This window comes from Cydia fagiglandana, chromosome Z (genome assembly GCF_963556715.1).
Source record: "Cydia fagiglandana chromosome Z, ilCydFagi1.1, whole genome shotgun sequence".
Lineage (NCBI taxonomy): Eukaryota > Metazoa > Arthropoda > Insecta > Lepidoptera > Tortricidae > Cydia > Cydia fagiglandana.
The window spans coordinates 34,494,680-34,522,678 of record NC_085959.1 but is presented as its reverse complement, the minus strand read 5'-3'; the positions used below and the strand labels follow the sequence as shown (position 1 = coordinate 34,522,678).

The 27,999-nt window shown below is 38.1% G+C and overlaps 1 protein-coding gene across 2 annotated transcripts in view; it reads left to right on the top strand.

Annotated features, from left to right (window-relative positions):
• Positions 1 to 427: 427 nt before the first annotated feature.
• LOC134678559 (beta-1,4-glucuronyltransferase 1) overlaps positions 428 to 27,999 on the top strand; it is an 88,233-nt gene continuing 60,661 nt past the window's right edge. For both annotated transcript variants that reach the window (XM_063537177.1, XM_063537178.1), the window contains exon 1: positions 428 to 648. The gene's annotated coding sequence lies outside the window, so the exon portion shown is untranslated. The remainder of the gene's footprint in view (positions 649 to 27,999) is intronic.

Here is a 27,999-nt window from a genome sequence, read left to right as displayed (position 1 = left end):
CGGCCGGATACCGTATATTCGGCCGATGGTCAGGCCGAATATCCGGTATCCGGCCAAACAACTATCCGTTGCATCTCTAGTTGAAATATTGGAATTAACAGTAGGCAAGTACAACCTATCTAAGAAATTCATACCTACCTATAATTTGAAACGTGTGTGCGTTTGTTGGGTCGTACAGAAGACTATCGAGCAGTGAAAAGTTTAAAAGTTCAAAGGCGGAGAGGGCGACCGAGTTTGACGGAACTGTAGTCAGGCCGAAGTCCTTCAACAAATTCAGCCAGGCCAGACGGGTCTTTGTGCTAATCTTAGAAGGGACAAAAAACCGTCGGGTTGTGGCCCTTCTTACACGGTCCCCCGTGTCGGCCGGCGGGCCGTCGGCCGCGCGGCGTGCGACCGACGTCGCGTCAGAACCACACAAGTATACTATACGTACGCAAACCCACCAGTACTCCGCGCGGCGGCACTCGGGGTGCGCGTGTCGCCTTCCAACACACTCACATTAACACACTGACGCACCACAACTGCATTGTGCATTTGCGACGACAATCGCTATTTGCTAACCTGAAAGTGAAACATTGCCGGCGTCCCTGTGCCCCCATGTAAATGCTCGTTCCCGTCCGCGAGGAGAAAAATAAACATAGCACTTCGGTAAGTTTATTTATTGGTCGCTTAATACTTTAAATCTTTACTTTCAATCGCATGTGATACAGTGTAAGACGGCCCTTAGGATGCTGGGGATAGAAAGAGATTAAAAAACTGACTTTAAAGCACTTGTATTTACTTTGAGAGCATGGTCTTTCTAAGTAGGAACTTTTAAACAAGTTATGCTAATTTAGTTGCGCTGCTGATGATTTTATTCTGTATTAATAATCATCATCCCACACATTTAACCGATATTAGTAGCGAAAGCGAATTTTTTTAACGAGAGACGTGCAGTGATTTTCAACTGTTCCCGATAGTGAAACGGCGTTTGAGCAATTAGCGTCCACATAATTACTTACTGATTAGTGATTACCCATAACCGTTCTAGCCTAGGAATGCGCTAGCGCTGAGAATATACATTCCGGTCACTCGACTGCAGTTTTACGCTAACATTCCGTTTGGTACATAGGTAGCTGATACATTCACATTTGTACATTAATATAAATAAGTACGTACAGGCCCAGTCAGTAGCATAAGACACCCAATGTGGCCAGTCGTAATGTAACACTCTTTTGTTACCATGGAAATACTCAAATACCACACGTGTACTACAGTTAGGTACGAATCTATTTACCTATGGTTATGAGAATTTCAGACCCTAATCTGCTTCGGAACAGGTAACCCAACTTACCGAACGTTGTGACTAGATTCTTAACAGGAAATATGTATGGACAGTGGGGAGACACTCCTCCTTTCGGGAAAACTCGACTCCTTTCGACTCAGCATTGCTCCGAGCAATTATTAGGATTGGCACCACTTGACGTCCTTTTGCGTGCACTGGCCAGTTGGCCACAGATAAGAATAATGACTTGAATTTTGACAACCCTAAATAGCCGAAAGGGATAGTGCCATGCATTAGAAAGGGATAGCATGATTCGTGCCTGAATCGCTGTCAAACTTCGGTTTTGTAGGAAGTGTCCTTTCTGTACGGTAGTATTATTATTTATTCTGTGGTATGTACATATAATATTTCAATATCCTTGACCGTACTTCCTCTGTTTCGACCCGACCGCTTATCTCTAATTTATGAACTAAATTAAATTTGAATATTTATGAATTAAATATGTACCTACTAAAATTTTACCACTGATTAGATGTTCCAATTAGAACCAAAAATGACAAGTTTGTAGTCTACAGCTTATACTTGTATATAATTATTTGTTTTGTTTTTAAATAACTGCAGCGCCACCAGCTGTGCTGCATTAAAGCGTTTTCACATTGTCCGGTAGATTAGAAAATGACCCATGGCATCAAGCCCTTTAATTTTTACATTACGAGTATATACATAACACTTTCGTTTAAACAACAAAATACAATGTATAAAAAATATGAAAATGTACTTTTTTACTATTATTGTATCCGACATTTGATATCGGATTGGGTCGGATAATGTAAAAACGCTCTTGAGCTTTGCGCGTTATCCTTATTGTATGCTTATTGGTTACTGAGTTTGAGGAAATCATAGGAAGTTCAACTTTAATAGTACATTTCGATGCTAGTGCGGAAGGTATGTCATTACTTCACGAGTACCGAGATGTAAGACTCGGGACGAGTGAAGAATGACATTTCCGCACGTGTATCGAACGACGTTTTTTAATACAGTTGCGAAAAAATAAGAAAAACATTGTTAATCGTACACTAAACAAAAGTGGTAACAGTGACAGCTCGGTTAGACGTCGTCTTTAAGTATATTATATCTATGGGCGTTTGGCAGCTATTCCGTTCCATTCAGTCAACTTATTAAGAACGGAATTTTCAATATTGAATATTAAAAAATAAACGTGTTATAATGATGAAGAGGTAAGTAATTAAATATGAAGTAGAGTCTGTGCGGAAAGAGAAGAGTCGTGGCAGAAACGGGAACTAACATTTTACATTTTATATGGCAATCAAACCTTTGACACCTGTCTTGTAAAAAGTAAACAAACTTCTGTCAATGTATATCCCACCAAAAACATAAATGTAAAAAAGGAGAGCCAAGTTCAATACAAAAATTATGCTTGGCTGTGGGGCTCGCCGCAAAAAGAATGGAGATCTAAATGAGTGCCACTGCCAAGTTCTATGCAAAATCCAAATATGTATTTATAGGAACAAAATAACATTATAAACAAGTATTAAACTCTATTTCTTTGCTTTATTGGATACCTATAACAATTGCTGTTATTTAAAAAAACGTGAGATCTTAAAGTAGGTTAGATTTGACTTGGCCAGTTTTCATTATATCAATCATTTTATATATATTGTAATTCTGATAAAACCTGGCCAAGCCAAATCTAACCTACTTTAAGATCTCACATTTTTTTAAATAACAGCAATTGTTATAGGTATCCAATAAAGCAAAGAAATAGAGTTTAATACTTGTTTATAATGTTATTTTGTTCCTATAAATACATATTTGGATTTTGCATAGAACTTGGCAGTGGCACTCATTTAGATCTCCATTCTTTTTGCGGCGAGCCCCACAGCCAAGCATAATTTTTGTATTGAACTTGGCTCTCCTTTTTTACATTTATGTTTTTGGTGGGATATCAATACTTTTTGTAAAGAAAACTAGGCAGGTATTGAGATTTAATGTTTTTTCTTGTGTTTCCGCTGTATGGTTTTTACTTCTGTTCTTTGTATAATTATGTGGTGCCGCGCGCCGCCGACGACACACCGTTGGCCGGTTGTTTAGAGCGTATTACAAGTTTTTTGTATGGGGACACCACTTATTTTTTGACTAAACTTTATTTTAATATAGCAAATATAATAATACATATATTGGGGTAGTTTCAAATATCTGCTTGTAACGGTTCCAACGCTACAATAAAAAAATATTTTTTTGTATGGGGACCCCCCCTATTTTTTAACTTTTTTTTATTTTTAGATTTTTTCCTACGCTTACACACAATAACCGAGCTGGATTCCAAATTTCATCCTTCTAGGTCATCTAGAAGTAGGTTAGGTTTAGGTACTTATATGTCAGTCCCAATAAAAAATGGTTTTTTTGTATGGGGACCCCCCCTATTTTTAAACTTTATTTTATTTTTAGATTTTTTCCTACGGTTACACACAATAACCGAGCTGGATTCTAAATTTCATCCTTCTAGGTCATCTGGAAGTAGGTTAGGTTTAGGTACTTATATGTCAGTCCCAATAAAAAGTGGTTTTTTTGTATGGGGACCCCCCCTATTTTTTAACTTTATTTTATTTTTAGATTTTTTCCTACGGTTACACACAATAACCAAGCTGGATTCCAAATTTCATCCTTCTAGGTCATCTGGAAGTAGGTTAGGTTTAGGTACTATAAGTCATAAGTCAGTCTTAAAATTTACGACTTTTTGACCTTCATAACTTTATAACCGTTTGAGCTAGCTTCATGAAATTTGGGCTTCTAGATATCCTTATGGATATAATTAAACACACGTAGTTTTATGTGTTTACGTCAAAGATGTTTTGAGTTATAGAAGGGTCAAAAGTGGCACCAAGTGGTTCGTGTAATATTACACTTGGCGCTGGCTAGCCAGTTCCTTTGCTTGAACTTGGCTTGACACGCTGCCGCGTGTCTAGATTTTTATTAACAAAAACCGCAAGTTTTATGTATAAAATATTTTCAAAACACGATAAAACCGTACATAAAACCACAAGGAAAATTATATTTAACATTGTTCGGTTTTGTCAGCGGGAAGAAAACGGCTAAAAGCCGACTATCGACTTACAAAAAATCGCGGAACGTGTTTCCGCTATTCGCGGGTATTGATGTTGTATTTAATATTAAATAATTACCTATTTAATAAGCCCCCTAAGTAACTTGTCTCCGGTACATAATCGGTAAGTATATTCATTCAAAATATATTAATTTTCATTAATATGCAGGTCATTCATGATCTTTAAAATAACCGACAAATAGTCTTGATACTTGCCATTTTATGCTTATTTATATGTAATTTCTTTTTCAGGATTGTGTAAAAGTACCTACGGTATCTCGAATAAAAGACCGCTAAGTAGGTGATATGCAAGAATTCGTAATCTACGTGCCGGATTCAAGCACATCCAGTTCAGATGAAGATAGTTCTATGAGTGTCCCTGGTTGTTCTGAAGCTAGCTCAAACATAAGTGACATTGAATATTTTAATTCAGACTTCGATTACAAAGAATGAAACTTTTTCTAATAAAATATTTCTTTATTTGTAGGTTATGTTAGTTACGAAATTTTATTTCATATTTAGCAGTGACTTTTCGTATCGTGATTGACGGCGTAATATCGTGAGATGAGAGAACCGGACATATCCCAATAAGGCCTACCTACTTATGCACTATTTTTATTCATATTCATATTTATTATTAATAATGTACACATACATTACAAGTCAAGTTTACAATGGGTGAAATATATCCCAGATAAAATTACAGTTCTATTGCCCAATTTCTACCCGATCTACCCGGTTTAAATAACTGTTGGAATGCACAGATTAGGCAGTACATAAATGAGACTCTATCTTGTTTGGTACTAAAATTACAGTTGTATTGGGCAGATTCTTAACTAGTTTTAGCAGTTTTGTCAATCGCAGTCACTTTTTAGTATCTGAGACATAAAAACAAGTGTGTTTTAAAAAGAAAACTAGTGCCTGCGCTAAATCAGAAGATTGAGTTGACGAGCCGACACCACCACCAGGCTCCGTTTAGTAAGCCGTGGTAAAAAACCGGAACAAAAGGGATTCAAGTATCATGACCTTTAGTGTCGTACTATAATCACGTGACCAGTGTTGTCAGCATAGCAAAAACCATAAAATAGCACTGGCGCGCCCTCAAATCCCACGACTCTTCTCTTTCCGCACAGACTCTATGTAATATTTTTCGTATTCTTACATTAACGGTAGGTTTTTATGCTGATTACGACGTTTAAAGGAAACTAATATTAACACTCATCAATAAGTAGTCGTGAATTGGAACAAGTATAAATTAAAAAAAATTGGAAAACTAAAAAGCACTAGTTCGAGATAACCAACTTTCCGCACGCTAAACAGCTACGTAAAGTAGCACTTTTTGAGCAACTGTATTAAAAAGTATTTTTTATTCGTTAGTCAACAACCTAATAACTCTGTTCCTTTACATCGGTTAAAATATAAATTAAATACCTACTGGAATAAAGTACAGATTGGCAAAAAAAGAGTAAAATTAAGAAGTGGCAACACTGTAGTGTCGTCCCTTTCGAACCAATTTATATAAGAAAACGGGACGACACTGTAATGTTGCCACTTTTTTTTTACAAGTTTTTATTTACTTTCACCTGACCGTTGTCTGTCTGTCTGTCTGTCTGTAATCAAATCTTGCAAGTTAAATTTGATCCACTTCCCGTAAGTCGGGTGACAATGCAATATTATGGTGTCATCGAGCTCATCTGATGATGGAGACCAGAGGTGGCCATAGGAACTCTGTGATAAAATAACGAAACCTAATTGTGTTTGGGGCATTTAGAATTGTCTCGATGAGTATTAATTGCCTGTGGAAAGAAAAGTACAGTCAGCGATAACCTTGTACCAAAAATGAATTTTATTGCCAAAAACTTATTGATTTCTACTCTTTTTTGCCAAGCTGTAAATACTGCTGGAATAAAGCAAGTTGTAACTGGGTAATGTACCTACAATGCCAACGAATGAACAAGGAAACTTTCTGCAGAAGATGAGGAGCCAAGTTGTTAAGAAATAATAAAACATTTTTATTAAAAGAGGTTTTACAGGCAGACCTTCGACGCAATGCCTATATATACAAGAAAAAACAACAATTAATTAAAGGTGTGTGTAACCCATGATTTACCACAATACATTAATGCAAGCTATAATTACTTATTTACCACTCCAGCTGGTACTCCACCAGCTGCTGGTAAAGGCTCTGTTTATTCATCAAAAACCGATAAAAAGGATGGTTTTTACTACAAGATTGGCAAATAAGTTCATGCAAAGTTTGAGTGGTTTCCTTCATGTTGTTTGGTAGGATTGACTTTTTTTAAATTTTAAATAATGGTTTTGATTTATACTTCGTTTTTTTAGCATTAGAAATTAGGTAAACAATCTTGATGTGTCTTTTAATTGAAGAACACATTTTAAAAATGAGTTATTGCAAATAGGTAACAATTATGAATCTAATACGATCATTTACATTCTTCTGCTTTCATCAGTAATAGTTTTTGATTTTTAAATAGTGTTTTTCAATTAAAAGACATGTCAAGATCGCTTACCTTCTTGCAAGTTCTTTCTAATGCTAAAGAAAACGAACTATAGTCTGTATTATTTTTCATTTAGCATATTATCCTCGCGTTGGTGTGGTTTCACCCTGCAGCAAAGTTTGTTTAACCCTCGTGTCTTGAAATCTTCGCAACACTTAAGATTCACCCCCCATCATGCAGAATGGAGGTCCAAGGGGGGAGGCCTATGTTCAGCAGTGGACGTCGTATGGCTGAAATCATCACTTAAGATTCTACATTTCGAACCACTCGATAAGCTCGCGGTTCAACTTTAGTTAGATAATATTAACTTGGGCTTGGAACCTACTATATGTAAAATTAGCTACATAGTCACTCTTAGCTGTAAAAATAATGTAAACAGACGAGTTAAGTGACAAAATCAAATAAGAAGAGTAAGAGTAGTTCAAGAGTGAACAGGCACCTTCTGGGCGAGCTCGCTCCATCGTAGGCCACGTCTACGCCTCGGCTAGTCTGTGGCCATGAGTAAACCCATGCATAATAATAAAAAAAAAATATATACCATACATATAGGTTTGACACAATTAAAATAAATTCGGTGAAACATGAGCTCCAAACCGAGTGACATAAAATCTAATCTTGTAACCTAGGGCCTGATGTCCATCACACTGGTGAAATTGTAATAACTGAGGCAATAATTTAGAGGACCTTAACGAACGTAGGAAGCTTAGCTGTGTTGTGAGGGTACTGTAAATAATAAGACTAATAAGACCACTCTACCCATCGAATTCCAGAAATATGACGTGGCCCCTCGTAAATATGACGTCACCCACCATCCGATATCTTAATCGTTTAAACTTACTGACAATAGTGACTATATGATCCACAGACACACATTGTTGGTAGGTAATAAATAAATAATAATGTAAAATACTTACAATACATATTTAAACCCAAATATAGATGGTCAAGCAAATCTCGTCAGTAGAAAAAGGCGCGAAATTAAAATTTTCTATGAAACGCTATCCCTTCGCGCCTACATCTTTCTTTGCCGCCTTTTTAGGGTTCCGTACCCAAAGGGTAAAACGGGACCCTATTACTAAGACTTCGCTGTCCGTCCGTCCGTCTGTCACCAGGCTGTATCTCACGAACCGTGATAGCTAGACAGTTGAAATTTTCACAGATGATGTATTTCTGTTGCCGCTATAACAACAAATACTAAAAACAGAATAAAATAAAGATTTAAATGGGGCTCCCATACAACAAACGTGATTTTTGACCAAAGTTAAGCAACGTCGGCAGTGGTCAGTACTTGGATGGGTGACCGTTTTTTTTTTGCTTTTTTTTTTGTTTTTTTTTTGCATTATGGTACGGAACCCTTCGTGCGCGAGTCCGACTCGCATTTGCCCGGTTTTTCTATTGACAAGATCTGCTTGACCAAGTTTAATAAGTACATTGCCATTTTTAATTATCGTAAAAGTAAGGAGCTTTATACAATTTTATGAAATGCTTTTTACGCTCCTAATATTAAAATATTATACAAATATTTTACATAATATGTACAGTATATCAATATCCAGAGAGGAAAACTGCATTTGTAAGTATATTGAACCGGTCGTCCCTTTTCCTCTTAATTACGTTACAAAATAAATGAAGCAGCTTTTATCTTATTACTAGAGATGCACCGGATATCCGGTTACTATCCGGTATCCGGCCTATCCGGCCATTATTTTACTATCCGGCCGGATACCGGATAGTGACCTTCTATCCGGCCGGATACCGGATAGTAACATTGCTTGATTTCGGAGTAAACAAATTGGATTTAAGAAACATACACGGTCATCATAATAGTACTTGTTTATTATTTTAAAACAATTTAACCATTCCACTGACTTGCACGCGCACTCATTTCGAACCTAGAAATGAGTCCGCGCGAACGTTTACTAGGAAACAGGTCAAACCTGCAGAATGCGCACCTGAAAAACCGAAATGTAAGTAGGTATAGTTCCGCCGCCGAATATCCGGCGGCCGGATACCGGATATTCGGCCAGTGTCCAGGCCGGATATCCGGTATCCGGCCAAACAACTATCCGTTGCATCTCTACTTATTACGCATTTATACAGGTTGGCTAAAAAATAACTGAAATCCCGTTGCCAGGGGGAGGTTTTGGGATTATACTGAGCAACTCTTACTATGGGAACAACCCAAAAATCGCGAAATAAAATTTGGCTTATTCATACATTTTTGGCTGGGCTAGTTTCTTTGGGAGGGTAATTAAAAGCTCATAACTTCACTGTTAAATATAACTTGGTCAAGCAAATCTTCTCATATTTGAAAAATGGCTGATTAGCAAAATTGTTTTTGAATAGTTCTAGTCGCGTGTCATTCTGTGTTTTATTATCTGTGGAATGTGGATCGTGAATGACATCCATCCTGTTTGTATTCTTAATCGTTGCTATTTCAAGAGAAATTTTTGTTACTACTTTTGGCACATACTTAACTATAACTAGTCTAGTCTAATACGCTTCTTTTAATGCTGAGTGTTAAAAGTAAGAGCCGATAGCCCGCGTGAATATCGTCTACATATTGAAATAACTTTGCAAAGTTACATGTACCTACCTAACACAACAAATCTACACTAGAGAAATGGACTAAATACTAAATATCTTTGCTGTAAAAACTACAAATTGATACCAACAATAGGTTCTTCCGCTTGTTATTATAATGAAGCAAGCTATTTATGTAATATTGAACCCACTATGCACAGTTGCACACATATATAAATACTAAAATGTACAACAGTCCACGTCTAGATCTACTAAAGCGGATGAATTTTTAAATCAATTTGAAAAGGCACAACTGTATGTTATGTACACAATGACTATTCCTGGATTGGTGAAAACTTCATTCATATACGTAGTATACGGACATATAGGTACCTACTCGGCCAGCCGTAACTGATCCCTCGAATACAAATCCCAGCATTTTACTATTTGAACACGATGATTTTATGAGATCATGTTACAGTGGTTCATTCCCCCATTGAGTATGATATTCCTAATTGATATAACTATAGAGCTACTAGCACGTGACGCGACACACTTGGCCGCACATCCCTCCTATGACGTTCCTCTGATTTAATTTTAAAGGGGGTTTTTGTCACGCTTTATGAAGGCATTTCCTATATGTTGGCATTATCAAGCTTAATAAAGCGCGTTTTTAAGCTATCCATTCATTAATGTCACAAAAAACTAGGTATTCACTTCAAAAATCTTACATTTACAATTCAGAGATTTTACCAATATATGATACAAGTAGTACTCGTAGCCCTCGTAGGTCACAATCACAATTAATCATAATTATGTAACTTTTACCATAGAGAAATAATGCTTTTACTAACTCCGAATTGTGATTCTTTATTTTCGGATCGGGACCCCGTAAATAACATGGTACAGGGGCTTGAAAAAAATGAAAAAACCGGGCAAGTGCGAGTCGGACTCGCGCACGAAGGGTTCCGTGCCACAATGCAAAAAAAAAGCAAAAAAAAAACGGTCACCCATCCAAGTACTTGTTGTATGGGAGCCCCATTTAAATCTTTATTTTATTCTGTTTTTAGTATTTGTTGTTATAGCGGCAACAGAAATACATCATCTGTGAAAATTTCAACTGTCTAGCTATCACGGTTCGTGAGATACAGCCTGGTGACAGACGGACGGACGGACGGACGGACGGACAGCGAAGTCTTAGTAATAGGGTCCCGTTTTACCCTTTGGGTACGGAACCCTAAAAATGGTAGTTACATGTTGGTACTATAATTGTTAAAGGTTAAACCTGGGCCTTGGGGTCCAAATAAGTAAATTAAAAGAATTAAAATACAAAATGTACGTAGGAAACGAAAGATATATTTTCCAAGAAGACAGTTGACAATATTGACATAAACTTTTTAATGTTGGGATAAAAACTCCATTCTGCAACATATTCCGCCAACATAAAATAACATAACTAGGTACAAATTAATACCTTATTAAATATTAAACTACATTTCACATTAGCTCCCTTGTATACTTCAATATCTAGAGCGGACTGTAATCTTTTAAGGTTTGTGAAATTGAAATTAATATAACTCTTACTAATAACTTAATAAGTTTACAAGATTGCTATGAAAGTAGTTATGAAACAGTATGTAACAAACATAAGATAAGACACATTTCATATAACTAAATAAACATCTTATACATTAGATGCACCCAGCATCAACACATAGTACATGACTACCTACTTACAGTTATAAATTAAGTATCAGTACAATTCAGTAGGATATTAGCCATAATACTTAACTAAAATATTAAAATATCATATAATAACATTTTGAAACACTACCTATTCATCTAAAGGTAGTATACACACTTTAGTAATAGAAGTTGTATGAACTTTACCATTAGCCTTTTTTACTTCTAAGGCTCTTATCTTTCCATCCTGACCTGGAAAAACCTTGGTAACTCTAGCCATAGGCCAAGTCATAGGCGGAGTATCTATTTCACGCAAGATAACTAGAGCACCTACTTTAATATTAGGCAAGGCGGCCTTCCATTTAGGACGGTTCTGTAAGACATTAAGGTATTGTTTAGACCAATATCGCCAAAAATGCTGCTGCAGAGCAGTACATTTCCTCCAAAACTTCAATCTATTATCAGGTAAGTTTGTGATATCCTGCTCAGGATAGCAAGTTAAGGGCGCACCAGTTAAGAAGTGCCCTGGCGTTAAATAGGAGAGGTCCTCAATGTCTGATGACATTGGCGTTATAGGCCTCGAGTTCAAAATGCTTTCAATTTGAACAAGTGCCGTGTACAACAATTCATATGTTAAAACATGTGAGCCCAACATTCTTTTCAAATGATATTTAACACTTTTTACTGCGGCCTCCCATAGACCACCAAACACCGGAGAGTAACTCGGTATGAAATGGAATGTTGTTCCCAATTTTGCAGTCACATTTTGAACTTGAATTTGATGACATTTATTATTATTCAATTTATATAACTCAGACAACTGAGTACTAGCCGACTTAAAAGTAGCGGCATTATCACAATAGACCTCTGTTGGAACATTACGTCTAGCAATAAATCGTTTGAAGCTAGCCAAGAATGTATCAGTGGTGAGATCTGACACTAACTCTAAATGTATGGCTTTGGTGACAAAGCACACATACACAGCAATATAACCTTTAGTAGTGACAACACTTCTCACTCTTGACTGCTTTATCAGGATTGGTCCCGCAAAGTCTATACCAACCTTAGCAAACACTCGATCTATGCTGACTCTACCAGCGGGCAATGAACCCATCAGCTGTTTTGCTGTTTCACCTTTCAGTCTAAAACATGTGAGACATTTATTCACAAACTTTTTTACCAATCTCAAACCGTTAACTATATAATAGCGTTGACTTAAATTGCTAAGTACTTCTTTCTGACTGGCGTGTAAAAGCTTTAAATGTTCATTTTCAATAATAAGGTAAGTGACCTTAGATTCTTTTGGTAAGATTATCTGATGCTTATGGCTATAAGGTAAGGAGGAGTGTTGCAAACGTCCACCTACTCTGAGAATACCGTTAGCATCAATGAAGGGGTTGACAGATAGTAAATACGACGAAACTTGCCTACCTGCCCGCAAAGAGGCCAGCTCTTTATCAAAGAATCTTTCCTGCTCATTCTTTATAAACATATGCAATGCCTGGGTTGCCTCGCTAAAAGTAATAAAATTAAGCTTTATTTTTTGTGAACCCGGCCTTACATTTTTACAGAATCTTTGTATGTAGGCAAGCACGTTAACTGCCTTATTAATGTTAGAAAACTTATCTAACAAATCATTTGCAAGAGAAACCGATTGATATGATGCCATACACACCGGCTTGGAACCATCAGCATGCTTGATCTCCGGTAAGTTGTCAGGTACAGTATTACTATCATCGGTAAATTTATACTCTGGATCAGACATGCTAGTCGGTCCGCACCACCACAGTTGGTTACTAAGTAGTTCACTAGGTTTTACACCTCGACTCAAACAATCAGAAGGATTGAGGTCTGTTTTTATATACAACCATTGAAAACCCTTTGTATATTCGTTGATTAATTTGACTCTATTAGCAACATAAGCATTTAGATTTGTTGGATTCGTTTTTTGCCATGCCAAAACAACCTGAGAATCACTGAAAAGATGCACACTTTCAATAGATATCTTTTTACTTAAAGTATTGTATGCTCTAAAGCATAATTTTGCCATTAAAAGAGATGCATTTAATTCTAATCGTGGCACAGTCAACTTCTTGTCTTTAGATGCAATGCGACTCTTAGAACAAAGAAGCGACATCGATACTTTGCCATGCTTGTCAGTGACTCTTAAATAAATAAATTTCACCCAGGAAAGTGCAAGTTTCATTTTAAATGTAAGGAGTGCAAAGAATCCCACAACTCGCTACTTCATGTGAATGAAGAGAAATCCTCATCGGTGTCATTGACTAACATTAATAATCAGACACTGGTGTTGTTGCCAACGGTTAAAGTTAAGGTAGTTTCTAAATGTGGCAAGGAGATCATAGTTAAAGCAATGCTTGACTGTGCATCTCAGAATTCCTTTATTACAACGAAGCTTGCAAAGCTTTGTTTCCTTAACAAAATCTAGTCGTTCCGATATGGAAGCTAGAGCAAATTTAGGGCATGCATATAATTTGTGTTCCTTACCACAGTACAGACAGCCTTGGGATGCTTTGGTAGTGACAAATGATGATGATGCCATCTTCACTGGAGCTACCTTGCCAGCAGCACAGCTTGCTGTATCACCCCGTCCCTCACTGTTCTCTAGGGCAAGGGCCCGACCTTCTACAAATTTCAAAAAATCATTAAAGGTTGGCTGTTTTGAGGAAACCCTATGCAAATGATACTCTCGGTTAGTGACTGGGTCTAGTTTTTTATTTAATAGGCAAATGAGAACGCTGTCCCATTTTTCAATAGCCTCATCAAGGTTTTTTAATGCAGCTAAATGCTGTTTTGTTATTGAAATCAATGAGCGTAAAGCACTAGGACTTGACTTAGTTAGCATTGGCAACTCAAACAAAGCATTTATGTGCTCATTGATGATTTTATATTTATTATCGTACCTATCAGCTAAAATTTTGAGAGCTTCGGAATAACTTTGACCGATGACAGGTAAGTTTTTGATTAAATCAAATGCCTCAGCTTTTAGGAAGCTTCTCAGGTAAAAAAACTTTTGTATATTGTCGAACCCTTCATTGTTATGCACAAGGGCAGTAAACATTTCTATGAAAGGTCTGTATTCTGTATACTTGCCATTGAATGATGGTATTTGTATGTTCGGTAACTTTATTTTCGACGACACTTTAGGCGTCACTGCCGGCAAAACGGCAGGGGTGGGTACAGGTGCCGATAAATCCGCAATTCGCTGCCGCATTGCTGCGACGCATTCATAAAAAGTCGTTTCGACAGCAATGGGATCCTCCTCATCACCTATTTTCTCGCACAGATCTTCATAATCGTGGAATGCCGTCTGAGCCCTCTCTACCATCAGTTTTAGCATTTCTATATCGTTTATGTACGATTCTTCCATTTTGTTTTTTAATCTTGTTAGAGTACCTTTTTTCGTGCCTCTGCGCGCAACTAATTGACGTCGTTCTTCTTCTGTCTTTTCCATGTTAAATTGCGCACAATGCTTTGCATGTGAAAAACACAAAAACGACTTCGTAGACGCACATAAAAACCGGCAAAGACCAATTAACTTTACAAGCTTATTACAAGATAGAAACACTTTTCCACCACAAACACTAAAATATCTGGAAAAGAACAAATGTCAAACAGATTTGAAACAAAACGTTACTTGTTTATTCCGTTCCACGCGCGCGAGATCGCTGCGCAGTGAGTGGTGCTGGTGCGTTTATAGAACGCTTGCTCGCGGCTCGTTGAACGCTGCGATGGCCCCGCACAATGGCGGCACCTTCAAATCGGCAACTCCAGACGAGACGAATGAAAATTTTTTCGTGCTTCTTAGAATCCGCTTCTACGCATTTAATTTTATTTACTTACGGTTCCCGACTCAATAGGACCATGTTAAAGGTTAAACCTGGGCCTTGGGGTCCAAATAAGTAAATTAAAAGAATTAAAATACAAAATGTACGTAGGAAACGAAAGATATATTTTCCAAGAAGACAGTTGACAATATTGACATAAACTTTTTAATGTTGGGATAAAAACTCCATTCTGCAACAATAATTATAATACATACGTAACACCCCTAAACATATTTATATTTAGTAACCTAACCTACATAGGTCGATAGGTACCTATATTCGATTCACCTTTTCGTATAGTACTTATGGCTGAAAGTGGTAAAACAAGGAGAATGAATACTATTTATTTTACAGTAGACATACTCGTACGCAATACAAATCGTAGGCAAAAGAAACAAATGCCATTTGTCGTAATAAATGTAATAATTTAAAGAATGTTGTTATAATAATTGTAGTAAGCCTTGTACTCTTCCAAGCTGAGATTGCAGCTCGATTAAGGTGACTTCGTCATTGTTGCGACATTGCAGGCATGCGGCATGCTTTATCTTTTTGCCCATGATTGTTGGGGTTACTGAAACAGTGTTACTTTTGAACACGAGAAATGTAAAGAGTGTTATATAGTTGTTTTAATGGGATTCAAAACGTAGAGTTTGCAATTATTTTTGTCTGTTACCCTTGGCCCATCTCTTTAATTTTTGTAGACTTGTTTTCAGTACTATATGCGGATGGGTAGTTCCTTATACACGATCGCTCTTAGGTCCACATACAAGCAGCACTGTGTCGATTACTTATATCGGACATACCAACCAAGCTGTTCAATCAGAAGTGTTATTTTTGTTGCAGTGTTAATCCTGTTCCTATAACATTCCCAATCAATGGACTAATAATTAAATAGATCAGTGACCAACCAGTACTTTTCACTTACCCCCACCCTACACAAACACAGGTGTGTTCATGTAAGCATTCTGGTTCCCGAGACGAGTTCACGTTGTTTAGATAACTGCACAATACCTACTGGTGCCTGGGCCTGCATTCCTCCGCCTTAAAGCCGACTAACAAATTACCTGTAACTTATTATTTTCGAACTGGCCGAGCGTCCTGCTGTAAATACCTCTGAGTAATGCATATCGTAAACGGATCAGGAAATATAATTTTCTTGCTTTGAAATTACTGGCATGTAACGGGAGAAAATTACTTAAAATAAGTGCGTATATAATTGTAGAATATTAGCTGGAATGATGCACGTGTTTTTAACAGGGGAATTCGGTGCATTACGGACCATGTAATTATATAATTAAAATTTCTTTATCCCATACAAGTTAAATATAATATATGTATGTTGCTCAATTGTCGGGTGCCGGTTAGACAACATTAGGTAGAACCGGTTAAACGTTCCCAAATATTGGGCATTGTGCCCAAGCCAATGTATGAAGCAGACATCAAAGTATGTAAATTACCCTATTCAGACCTAGTCGTATATTAGAACATAAACGTTACTAAAACATTAAAAAAACATTTGAAGAAATAAAACTAACATAGATCACAGGAAGAAAGAGAACCAACATTAGATCACTTACGTTATTTTTGCGCTACTGCTGCATGCGCAAGCGACATTACTCTTCACCACGAGGTTGCGGGGCGGACGGCGACCGTCTCCTCGGCAGACTGCTACTGCTAGTGGAAAACGGAAGGGAAAGCCTTCTCATATTGACCCAGGTGCCCATAGTGACCCCGGGTTACCCATCATTTAATATTTGACTTTTGTCGTTGACATACTATAATGCATATTTCCGAGCATTACCTAGTTTAGTTTTATTTATTTTCTACGACAAAAACTAGTAGGTTTATTAGAACAAAACATGTACTTCCAAAACTCTCACGAAAATGTGGTCAATCTGACAAATCAATTGGTATTTGCCAATGTTTCGCCTTTAGTTCCATTTTATTAATCTTCTACTATTTCTTGTAGTACTATATCTTTTTTTTCATTACGTAGCTGGCCTTCGCATTTCTTCCTATCCGACAGGTATGGTGCAAAATGATTCCATAATGATCCTCGCGTGACAATGGGAAGGCATTGCTGCTATTTCAGGTTAGTAATTGCGCACAATGATGAATAGGTAATTAATTAACAACATTTTCAGTTGTGACTAATTTCCATAAATGCCATTAGTGTAGGTAGTTACTTAGTTATTAACTACTGAGAAGTATGGTTTTCACCACACCTACTTGTACAGGATCTCTGTGTTCTTCAAAAAGTGATGATATAATTATATTTTTATCCACAAGAACGTGGGGCAAACTAAGTTGGTAGAATGTACTTACAAATAATGATTTAAAATGATTAATACTTATTAAATAGCTGTCAATTGGATGTGTGTTGTAATGTTTTACTATTAGTATTTGTTCCCGCGTTGGTGTGGTGAAAAATGTAGCGTTTTACTCGGCAGCAAAGTTTGTTACCTGCCTTGAAACCCTCGCAATGCTCAATATTCTCGTCTCGCTAAGCTCGCGGTTCAATTCTGGAATATTTCGTTTGCTCGGGTGTTACTGGAAGCATGTCCCCCTTGTAATACAAATGTATGTTCTTTATTACCTATTTCATATGTGTTAGTGCCAATATATGATTATAGGTATACGTCCAAATACATCGGTTCGCCACACACATCCGCCAAACAGATTCGACAGACGATTTGCACTTATACGAGTATGTCTATTTAGCTAATCATATGCACATAATAGGCACCTGCTTTCAATTTATTATAGCATTCCACATAAATAATATAAAGTATTTTACAAAGTTATAAGGCCAATGGACCAGACGGTATACCTGCTGTCCTGCTGCTGCGTAATGTGAATAAGGCCAATGGACCAGACGGTATACCTGCACGTGTACTAAATAAAGCAGTGTGCGCCTGAGTTGTCTCCTGTACTGACACGCCTGTACCGCCTCTCTCTCCAAACAAGAACAGTGCCGAAATCCTGGAAGCTTGCAAACGTGCAGCCAGTACCCAAGAAGGGTAGTCGTGCTGATCCCTGCAATTACCGACCAATCGCCATTACCTACATGCTCTGTAAAGTCATGGAAAGGGTACTTAACGGCAAGCTGCTGGCATACCTCGAAGCAAATGATCTGCTCAGTGACCGTCAATATGGCTTTCGCCGAGGTCGGTCTACTGGGGATCTTTTAGCCTATGTCACGCACTGCTGCGGCGAGGCCATCGAGAGGAACGGTGAAGCGCTTGCTGTTTCACTGGACATCTCGAAGGCCTTTGACAGGGTTTGGCACGCAAGTCTCCTTAGCAAGCTTCCTGCATACGGCATCCCTGCTGACTTTTGTAGCTGGCTATCAGATTTCTTGAGTGAACGGTCGATCAGAGTAGTTATTGATGGCTGCTCTTCGGGCCTCATGGCCATTGACGCCGGTGTTCCTCAGGGGTCTGTTCTCTCCGCAACCCTTTTCCTGCTCCATATTAACGACATGCTGCAACCCAGCATTGTGGGTTATGCAGATGACAGTACGGTTGTTGAGAGATATTTGGCTAGTGCAAGGGACAGCAGGGAGGATATACGTTCACAGAGAGAGGCCATGGTTGAGCGTATGAACTTGACCCTTAGTCTCGTTTCCCAGTGGGGTGATGACAATCTGGTCACGTTCAATGCCTCCAAAACGCAGACGTGTCTATTTTCCGCAAAACGGAGTCCATTCGACCTGACTCCTTCTTTCCGGGGTGCATCTGTACCTATTACCGACAGCCTGGAACTCCTCGGCATGGAGCTGAGTTCAGTCCTCAGCTTCGGCAGCTTCATTGAGTCTAAAGCACAAACTGCGGCCAGAAAGCTGGGCGTCCTAAATAAGGTGAAGCGATACTTCACACCTGGACAGCTTCTAACACTTTACAAAGCTCAAGTCCGGTCGTGTATGGAGTATTGCAGTCACCTGTGGGATGGCTCAGCTAAATACCAACTCGCCGCTTTGGACTCAGTGGAGCGCAGAGCCAGGAGGATGATTGGCGACAAGAAGCTAACGGCTAAGCTTCAGTCTTTGGCCCATCGGCGGAAAGTCGCCAGCCTGTCGGTATTCTACAGGTTGCACTTCGGGGAGTGTGCCCAAGAGCTACACGAGCTTATTCCACCGTCCCCATTCTACCATCGGACTTTTAGACGCACGGCCGGTTTCCATCCTTACTTGGTAGATATTCCACCAATTCGCACGAAGCGCTTTGCTTCTACTTTCATTATGCGCACTGCCAAGGAATGGAATTCCTTGCCGGCGTCTATATTTCCGTGTTCTTATAACCCGGCAACCTTCAAATCAAGAGTGAACAGGCACCTTCTGGGCGAGCTCGCTCCATCGTAGGCCACGTCTACGCCTCGGCTAGTCTGTGGCCATGAGTAAGCCCATTCATAATAAAAAAAAAAAGTTATCCAAGTACCTGCTTACTGCCAAAGGGATTGTTCACTATCACTACAATTTCGGTTATTAGACTTAAATTGCTCAGACGACCTCAACAGTATCCAAAACGATATCGACATCTACCCAAGGTTGATAAGCGGTGTAGTGATTGGCTCAAATTAAAAAGGCTATAACGCTATAGAACTATAAACTATATTTGACCTCATATGCCAAAGTAAATTCCTTTGAGAGGTATACCTAGTTTCAATAATACGCGAAACAGCGTCTAAATAATTAAAAACATTAGTAGTTCAAACGTTTTTCTACTGAAGAACAAATTTGTTTCAATTGAATATTTTCAGTAAATATTTGAAACGAAAATGTACGTACTTGGATTCCTTAATGTAAACCTACTTGACATAGGTACCTATAATATTAAATAGGTAATCTGCATATTAATTTACCAGAGTCATGCGTTTTTAAGTAAGTAACTAATAATGTATGGGAATATAACTACCAGATAACAAACCATAAAAAACTGTCACGACTCGACAAACTAGAAGAGTCTTCAAGGGCAGTCTCCTAAAACTGACTTCATCAGATTCAAAGATTGCCTTCATGAGTCATTATCAACTCACATGTCCGCCTGTGATCTCTCAACACCCGTAATCAAAACAAAATATCGGTTGTATCAATAACACTCGTATTTCTGCATCAATAGGCTAACAACGATCAATTGGCCACGTATTTTTATCAACAGAAAACTGAACTAAGCAGAAGATATACCTTTTAAGGTGAAGGTAATAGGCAAGTATTAGAGTAGAGCGACGGGCTTTACTTGCGTAATCACCACAAGGGACAGATACATAATACCTACGCAATGCGGATACCTAAAAAAGTGAAAACACGTTGTAAATTGGTTAACCTAACCATAAACAATAAATATAATTTTGGCGGATAGTTATTGTGGATACGGTATTGCTTTTTTGCCGTCAGAATTAACGAGACTGATCTCTGGAACCCTGTCCCTGTGTGTATGGTGTCCCTGACCCTGGACCCGGGTATGTCCTTAAACTACGTCCAGGACCCGGGTATGTCCTTAAACTACGTCCAGGACCCGGGTATGTCCTTAAACCACGTCCAAGACCACCGGTGGACGGGCAGCAGCGTCCCTCAAATTCGGTGTACTCGACTGCGATCGCCAACCTGCCTGCCAAGCGTGGCGATTATGGCATTCACCCCCCAAAAAAGGGGGAGGCCTACGTTCAGCAGTGGACGTCTTATGGCTGAGATGATGATGATGATCTCTGGAAAGGCATTAACAATATTTATTCATTTTAAATTCCCATTGAATCGTAGAAGTACCCATCTTCCCCTCCAACTAAAATGGCCTCCCGCGCTAACAGAAATGCTAATGAACAACGTTACGGTCTGCAAGAAGTCCCAACGCCTTGTCAACCCTACTCGTCTTACACGGCTGTAGGTAAACAAGACGGTAACGTGAGCCGCGAGCTGTACCTCGTCATTATACTAAATGGTGCTGAGCACTTGCGATCCAGGCATTGAGAATTACCAATGCGTATAAGCTCTAGGAACCTATTAATAAAACTCCTGACTTAGAACAGCTGGGTCCACTTTCTTAGAAGTAGTTTACATCGATTAGTCTTGGCTATTAATATTCTGTGACTATAATTAGAAATTGAAAATACTATCGGGCTTTGTTGATTCAATGAGTATTAGGTAATGGAAAGTGGTATTGTTTATGAACCATTCGACAATAATGCTTTATTGGTAATTTAATAACGGTGACGAACTGTGCTGTTTCAAAAGGATTTTCTCCTACGAACCTTATGGGTAAAGAACAAACTCCTTTCCAAGGTTTTTTCAACAGACTACCGATTAGGGTTCTTTATGAAAGGATCATACCTACTGGGTTTTAAAAGGTCAGGCAGAACGCGCATAATGACCAGAGCTCGGATAGGGTGAGCTATTTGCCTTATAATTTGACATGTCTTATGTCATATATAAGGAGGCAAATAGCTCACCCTATCCGAGCTCTGATAATGACACTGCTGGAGTTGTAAGAGTCCTACTATACAGTTAGGGCTTTCACGTTTACCGTCATCGACGTGGTATAAAAAGGAAGCTACTGATATTTAATTTTCAGGTCCGATATATAAATAAAAGTAGGCAGTAACGGTATGGGCACGTTGCCGGCGACATTCCGCGCCTGGCGCCCGGTTGGGCGGCCGACGTCCCAGCCGACCTGACCAATACTGCCTCAATACCCGATACCTACACGGCGAGATTCTTACTCGGCCAACGGGAAAACTTTTTGCTTGATCACCAGCTGCAATCGCAACCATATCATTTATATGGTGAATGTAAAATTTTGTTTGATTGTATATTTGTTATTGTTATATCTCGTTTTTATCCTGAGTAATCCTAAAGGGTGTACCCACTTAGCGAGTGCGGTTAACGAACTCAAACGATACCTAACCTCCTAAATTTGAGTAATAACACCTACAAATTCGGAATAAATTGTTTTGTTTTTAATTATAAATAAATATCTTTGAGACTGCATTGCTCGGAAGCCATGTAAAAACTCAAAAATGCGCGTTTTCTCAGAGATAAGTACGGCTACCACATGTTTTGACATTGACATATTAGCTCGCGTCTACGTAAATTACTTTCTATACATCTCGCTTGCACTAATATGCGAGTACGAGCGAGATGCATACAAAGTAAGTTACTTAGACGTGAGTGAATATATCAATGTCAAAACTGGTGGTAGTGTAAAGGCCTAACTAGATCAATTTTTGTCCCCAAAAACCCCCATAAGTATAGCAAATTACATCGAAATCGTTAGAGCCGTTTCCGTGATCCCCGTAATATATAAATATATATAAATATAAATATTATTAATAAGGTAAAAGTTTAGGTTACAGTTGGTGTATGTTTGTTTGTTTTTTTATTTAATTTTATTCAAATCTTTTGGACAACGTGATGCACTGAGTGGAAAGTTAGGTTAGGTTAGCTAGACGAGGACTACTGATAGTGTGGGTTAGTTAATAAGGGAATCCTCGGAGACGTAGATTTTCAGACCACCTTTGTCTATTCTATAGTTGTTCACTATCGTCATCATCAAAACGAGTCACTTTCTTTCTATTCACCCAGGTAAACGTATAGTGCTCAACATCCTAATGCCCAATACCAATAGATGACAACTTGCTGTTACCTCCATTGACAATTACTTAAGTTACAAGAGACATGTACTGGGATCGCGTCGAGCACCAGTACAGACATGTACTGGGATCGCGTCGAGCACCAGTACGTTTACCTGATAATTTTACTTCTGCCGTTCTTACAGAGCGGCTACCGCGAAAACCGAAATTCGCAAATTGCGGGGATCTTTCTCTTTTACTCCAATGAAGGCGAAATTAGAGTGACAGAGAAAAATGCCCGCAAATTGCGAACTTCGATTTTTCGCGGTCATAGCCCAGTTTTACCCATCCCGATGTCTGTCTGTAGGTATGTATGTAATCAAATCAAGTTTGAGCCACTTCCGTGTTTATAATTTAGCTTAAATAGGAGATGACTGTTGACAGAAAAGTACTGGTTACGGTAATTATTTATTAACTAGACGTGCCCGCGGCTCCGCTCGCGTAAGCGAAGTAAACAACTTTTTATGCATAAGTAGTTTTTATAATAATATTCTCCTGACTCTTAAAAATGAGGCCCGCAATTTTAAGATCACGATTATCATGGAACGGTGATCAATGAACAGGAAAACATTTTTGAATATGAGTCATTGTATGTAACAAACAGAATAAGTAGGTACTTGGATAAGTGTGTCCTTATAATCTTGAGGTAACTTAAACTTGGGTATTTGTCCGTGAATATCACGTATTAAGCGCCCTCCAGACTATGCGCGTGAATCGCGGGCGAAGCCGCGAACGCGAGTGTGGAGTCTAGTTCGCTGATATGCGAAATCGACTCCAGACTCGCGTTCGCGGCTTCGCGCCGCGATTCGCGCACGAGTGTAGAGCGGGCTTTATACTTAACACGTTTGGCACATAAAACGAATGTGCGCGACTTACATCTATCCTCATATACCATCATCTGAATCGGTTACAGGGTTAGGGCCACTTGCACCATTCACTAAACTGGGGTTAACCGGTTAAACCTGGAGTTGCCATGATTACCCATACAATTTGACACTAGGTTAACGGTTTAACCGCTTAAACCCGGGTTGGTGTGATGGTGCAAGTGGGCCTTAAAAGGCAGAAATAATAATAATAATAGAAATCGCTCTTAAGCGATAAGACCGCCTGTTGTTACCTCTATTGTCTTTGTTTATGTTTTTGTACATTTATTGTAAACTACGTGTATGTGAGGTGTGCAATAAAGGGTATTGTATAATTTACATTTGCATCTATATGATATCAAAAGCTGGCATTTTAGGACAGCATGTGTTATTTAGACATCCTCTAATATATTATTTAATATTAGGGATGACTCACGTTAGACCGGGCCGTGTCCGGGCCGGAGCTTCCGGCGCATCGTTTTCTATGAAAAGCATCACGTGATCGCCTGTCATGTATTTTTTTAATTATTTATTTATACATACATCGTACTCGTACATGGTCGATTTTGTATTTATTATGCTCGCTGGTCCGTATTTTATGTTAGTCATTTGCCGTCAAGAACAAATCAAGCGCATTCATTTCAAAATGGTGTTCCAGTACCGTTATAATTTTAAATAAGTATTACAATCAGTATTTATCAGGTACCTTGGGTATACATATATCTTTGACGTTTGCCGTGCTATTAATGCTGTCATGGATATTTTAATGTCCGAACAAAAAACCCGTGAGTCATGCACGCGGCGCCATTATTCGAGCATGCTCAAGACCATCTCAAGACAAGAATCATCCTTCAGCCTTATATGCTAACACTGTCCCACTTACAACTATTGACTATGGGAAGGATAACATCAACAGATAGAATGAATACCATATTGAGGAGGGTATACGCTTAAGGCGGATGTAAAGTATCGACGTCTGAGGACTCTGCGGAAGAAATCAGTTCGTCTAAAGAAAAAATCATTTCATTTTTTTAAATATTTTTAAATACCTAAGTGGGTATTTACTTATATCATTTACGTGGTAGGTGCACTTAATTGATTAATTAGCGTTGCTGGTAATTAGGACAGTGCCGTTATGGTAACCAGGAATCACATTTCCTGATTGGATATCCAGGAAACAATATTATTCGGAAGCCCTTGAGGCAACGACGTCAATATTTTTTTTATTAAAACGATTAAAACTGTTTCTTTTACTGTTCACGGATTTTTATTTCCGTGCGTCGATTATAATTTATGAAGATACTACGAGATCGACGACCACTCCCTTTTCTTAATATAAAATGGTGATGATGCATATACATATAAAAAAATGATGTGCGCAATAGAAAAGTAGAAAGATTCAGTTTTTATTGTCAGTCTTCGTCCGATGTGTTCACGTTCAAGGTTTTAGCAGAATTCATAAAGAACACACATTCTCACACGTCGGTACGTCTTAAAATAGCCTTCGCATATGTAGTATCTTTTGAAAGAATAACACGCCGAAACGTAAATCTTGTAGTACGGGTAAGTAATTGATTGTTTAGCATTTAGAATTCCTATCCTACATGTTATGAGTAATCTGATATAATTTTCCTTTGTTTCTTTTACACATATACCGGAAAATTTTACTGTGAAATACGGTGTGGTACTATACAGCACGTCCACGGATGATTTTATTATTTCTTTTGCGGTACATATTCATGAAAAGAAATGTACTTTTATGTACTTATGTTTTTAAAAGCTTACGAATAAATCAATTCTATTCTATTCTATTCTATATTTGAATCATATTGGAACCATATTACGAATAATTATTTATAAATAAATATTATATGATATTATTTATTAATATCGGTTTGATGTCAGGTACTCAAATTGACCTGTATGATTTGAACAAATTGGTATGTATGTTAAATATTTTTGTATTAAGTACTTATTGAATTCTAATTAATTAATAATTGAGTGAAGCAGTGGTGGCCGAGTGGATATGACGTCTGACTTTCAATCCGGAGGTCGGGGGTTCAAATCCTGGCTCGTACCAATGAGTTTTTCGGAACTTATGTACGAAATATCATTTGATATTTACCACTAGCTTTTCGGTGATGGAAAACATCGTGAGGAAACCTGCATACATCTGCGAAGAAATTCAAAGGTGTATGTGAAGTCCCCAATCCGCAGTGGGCTAGCGTGGGGACTATATAGCCCAAGCCCTCTCGCGCATGAGAGGAGGCCTGTGCTCAGCAGTGGGACGTATATAGGCTGAAATGATGATGATGAATAATTAGAGTTCAATACCTGCATACGTGGATCCGCGTCCCGGCACTCGAGAGGTTTAATATCCGCAATGTTGACCGTAGCAGTCGCATTACATGCATCTGGTTGCAGCGCATGATTCGATTCAATCATTTAATTAAAGAATGACATTCAATGACCCATGTAAAGGGTACAAAATTGACACTACGCTTTAAGGATGACTCACGTTAGACCGGGCCGTATCCGGGCCGGAGCTTCCGGCGCATCGTTTTCTATGGAAAGCATCACGTGATCGCCTGTCACGTCATAGAAAAGTAAGCTCCGGAAGCTCCGGCCCGGTTTAACGTGAGTTATCCTTTATTGACCGCTTGCGTCTTAGGGCGCAGACTGGACGCAACACCACACCGCACGCCGTTTTCGTTTTGCGTCCAGTCCGCGGCCTTACTCCTTGAGATTTTACAATCAAATGGAAGTAAGTAATCTATTATTACGTCCGCACGTAGCTCGTCCGACGTTACTAAATGACTTACAACGAAAATAAAACAGAGCATTAAACGTAGGTAGGTAGATACCTATTCGATTTTGGTTTCAACGATCATTATAGTAACAGCACCAGTCATGGAACATTTAAGAGGAAATTTGGAGTATTTATGATATTTCCCTTATACATGTAAATGGTCTACCGCTTAGCGTGTTAAAAGATGAAAGTCCTATCCGTCTTTCATGTTTTAGACGTGTTGTATCAAATATACTGCAATTAGTTTCCACATATTTAACAAATTAAAACTATGCTTTTTTTCTCCAGTCATGGACACTAAAGTTCCAGTAATGGCCCCCCGGTAATGGACGTGGATCCAGTAATGGGCCCCCTATAATGGACATTGCTCTATCAGTATAAAATATTGGAATGGGGAATAAATTACGGCAAAATAAAACAATTTTTGGTATAAGCTTTTATCGCCGAATGTATTTTTCTTTCCACAGCCAATTATTATTGTATTAGATCCATCGAGACAATTCTAATATACCCTAACACAATTAGTTAGGGTTTAATGCGATAAAGTTCCCATGGCCACCTCCTGTCTCCATCATCAGATCAGGTCCATGTTATCATAATATTGCATTATCATCCGATTTGCATACTTAATTACGTACTTACACAAAATTTCAACTGAATCGGAAATCGAAAAGTGGCTCAAATTCAGCTACCAAGATTGGACCCACACTAACTAACAGGGCAAGTTAAATAAAAGTTTGGGAAAACGATATTAATCTATCCGAAGTCCGAGAATACCTCCTGATTGACATATTTCTTAACTACATTTTATTTCTGTATCGTTTAAACATGAAATTATGGCATAGCAAGCATCATTCTGTCATTTGTCCCATCATAGGAGGTACGCAGTTTTACAGCTCCTATAATGGGATTGGGCCAAATACCACTATTTTTTTACATCTGTGGAGTCACAACATAGTGTGTTGTTATACCTTATCTCATGGTAAATGCAATTAACAAAACACATTCTAGTTTTCATCAAGTATTAATTAATTAAAATTTTATAAATTAACTCACCTCTCTTAGCGAAGTTGTTAAGAATTCGTAGTGGTATTTTTTTTCAGTGACACGACAACTTTTAGGTTGACGCCAATTTCTTAAAAAACATCCAAATTTAATAAAACTTCAAATTGAAACAGCTCTAGGACTCTTATTTATGATAATATACAGCCAGTGTTTATAAACTACTTTTAGATACTTATTTTAGAGGAATTATGTTTTTTTGTCCCATTACTGGTTCCACGTCCATTATAGGGTCCACTACTATATATCGGTGTTGATGGCGTACCCTGCGTATTTCATATGTATCTCTCAGTTACTTGAAGGTTAGCTGGAAGAGATCCCTTAACGGGATAAGTTCGCCTTTGTACACATCTATTGTATTCTCTCTGTGTTATGTACTTGTTTTGTGCAATAAAGTGTTTACTACTACTACTACTACATTGAGCAATCCGAGTGCGACGTGCGACCATATAATTAACGGTATTTTTTAAATAGCTATGAAAAATTAAATAGCTGTAATCGATAAAACCGATCTGCACTTAAGCAAAAGTGCATTAAATAAATAGTAATTAGGTATTCATGTACTTTATTTATTATATTATTAACAAATAAAACATGTATATAAAACTAAAACTAACTACAATTAAATTAATTAAAATTAAAAATACCTATCAAAATTACTATAATTATTAATTATGTTAATTC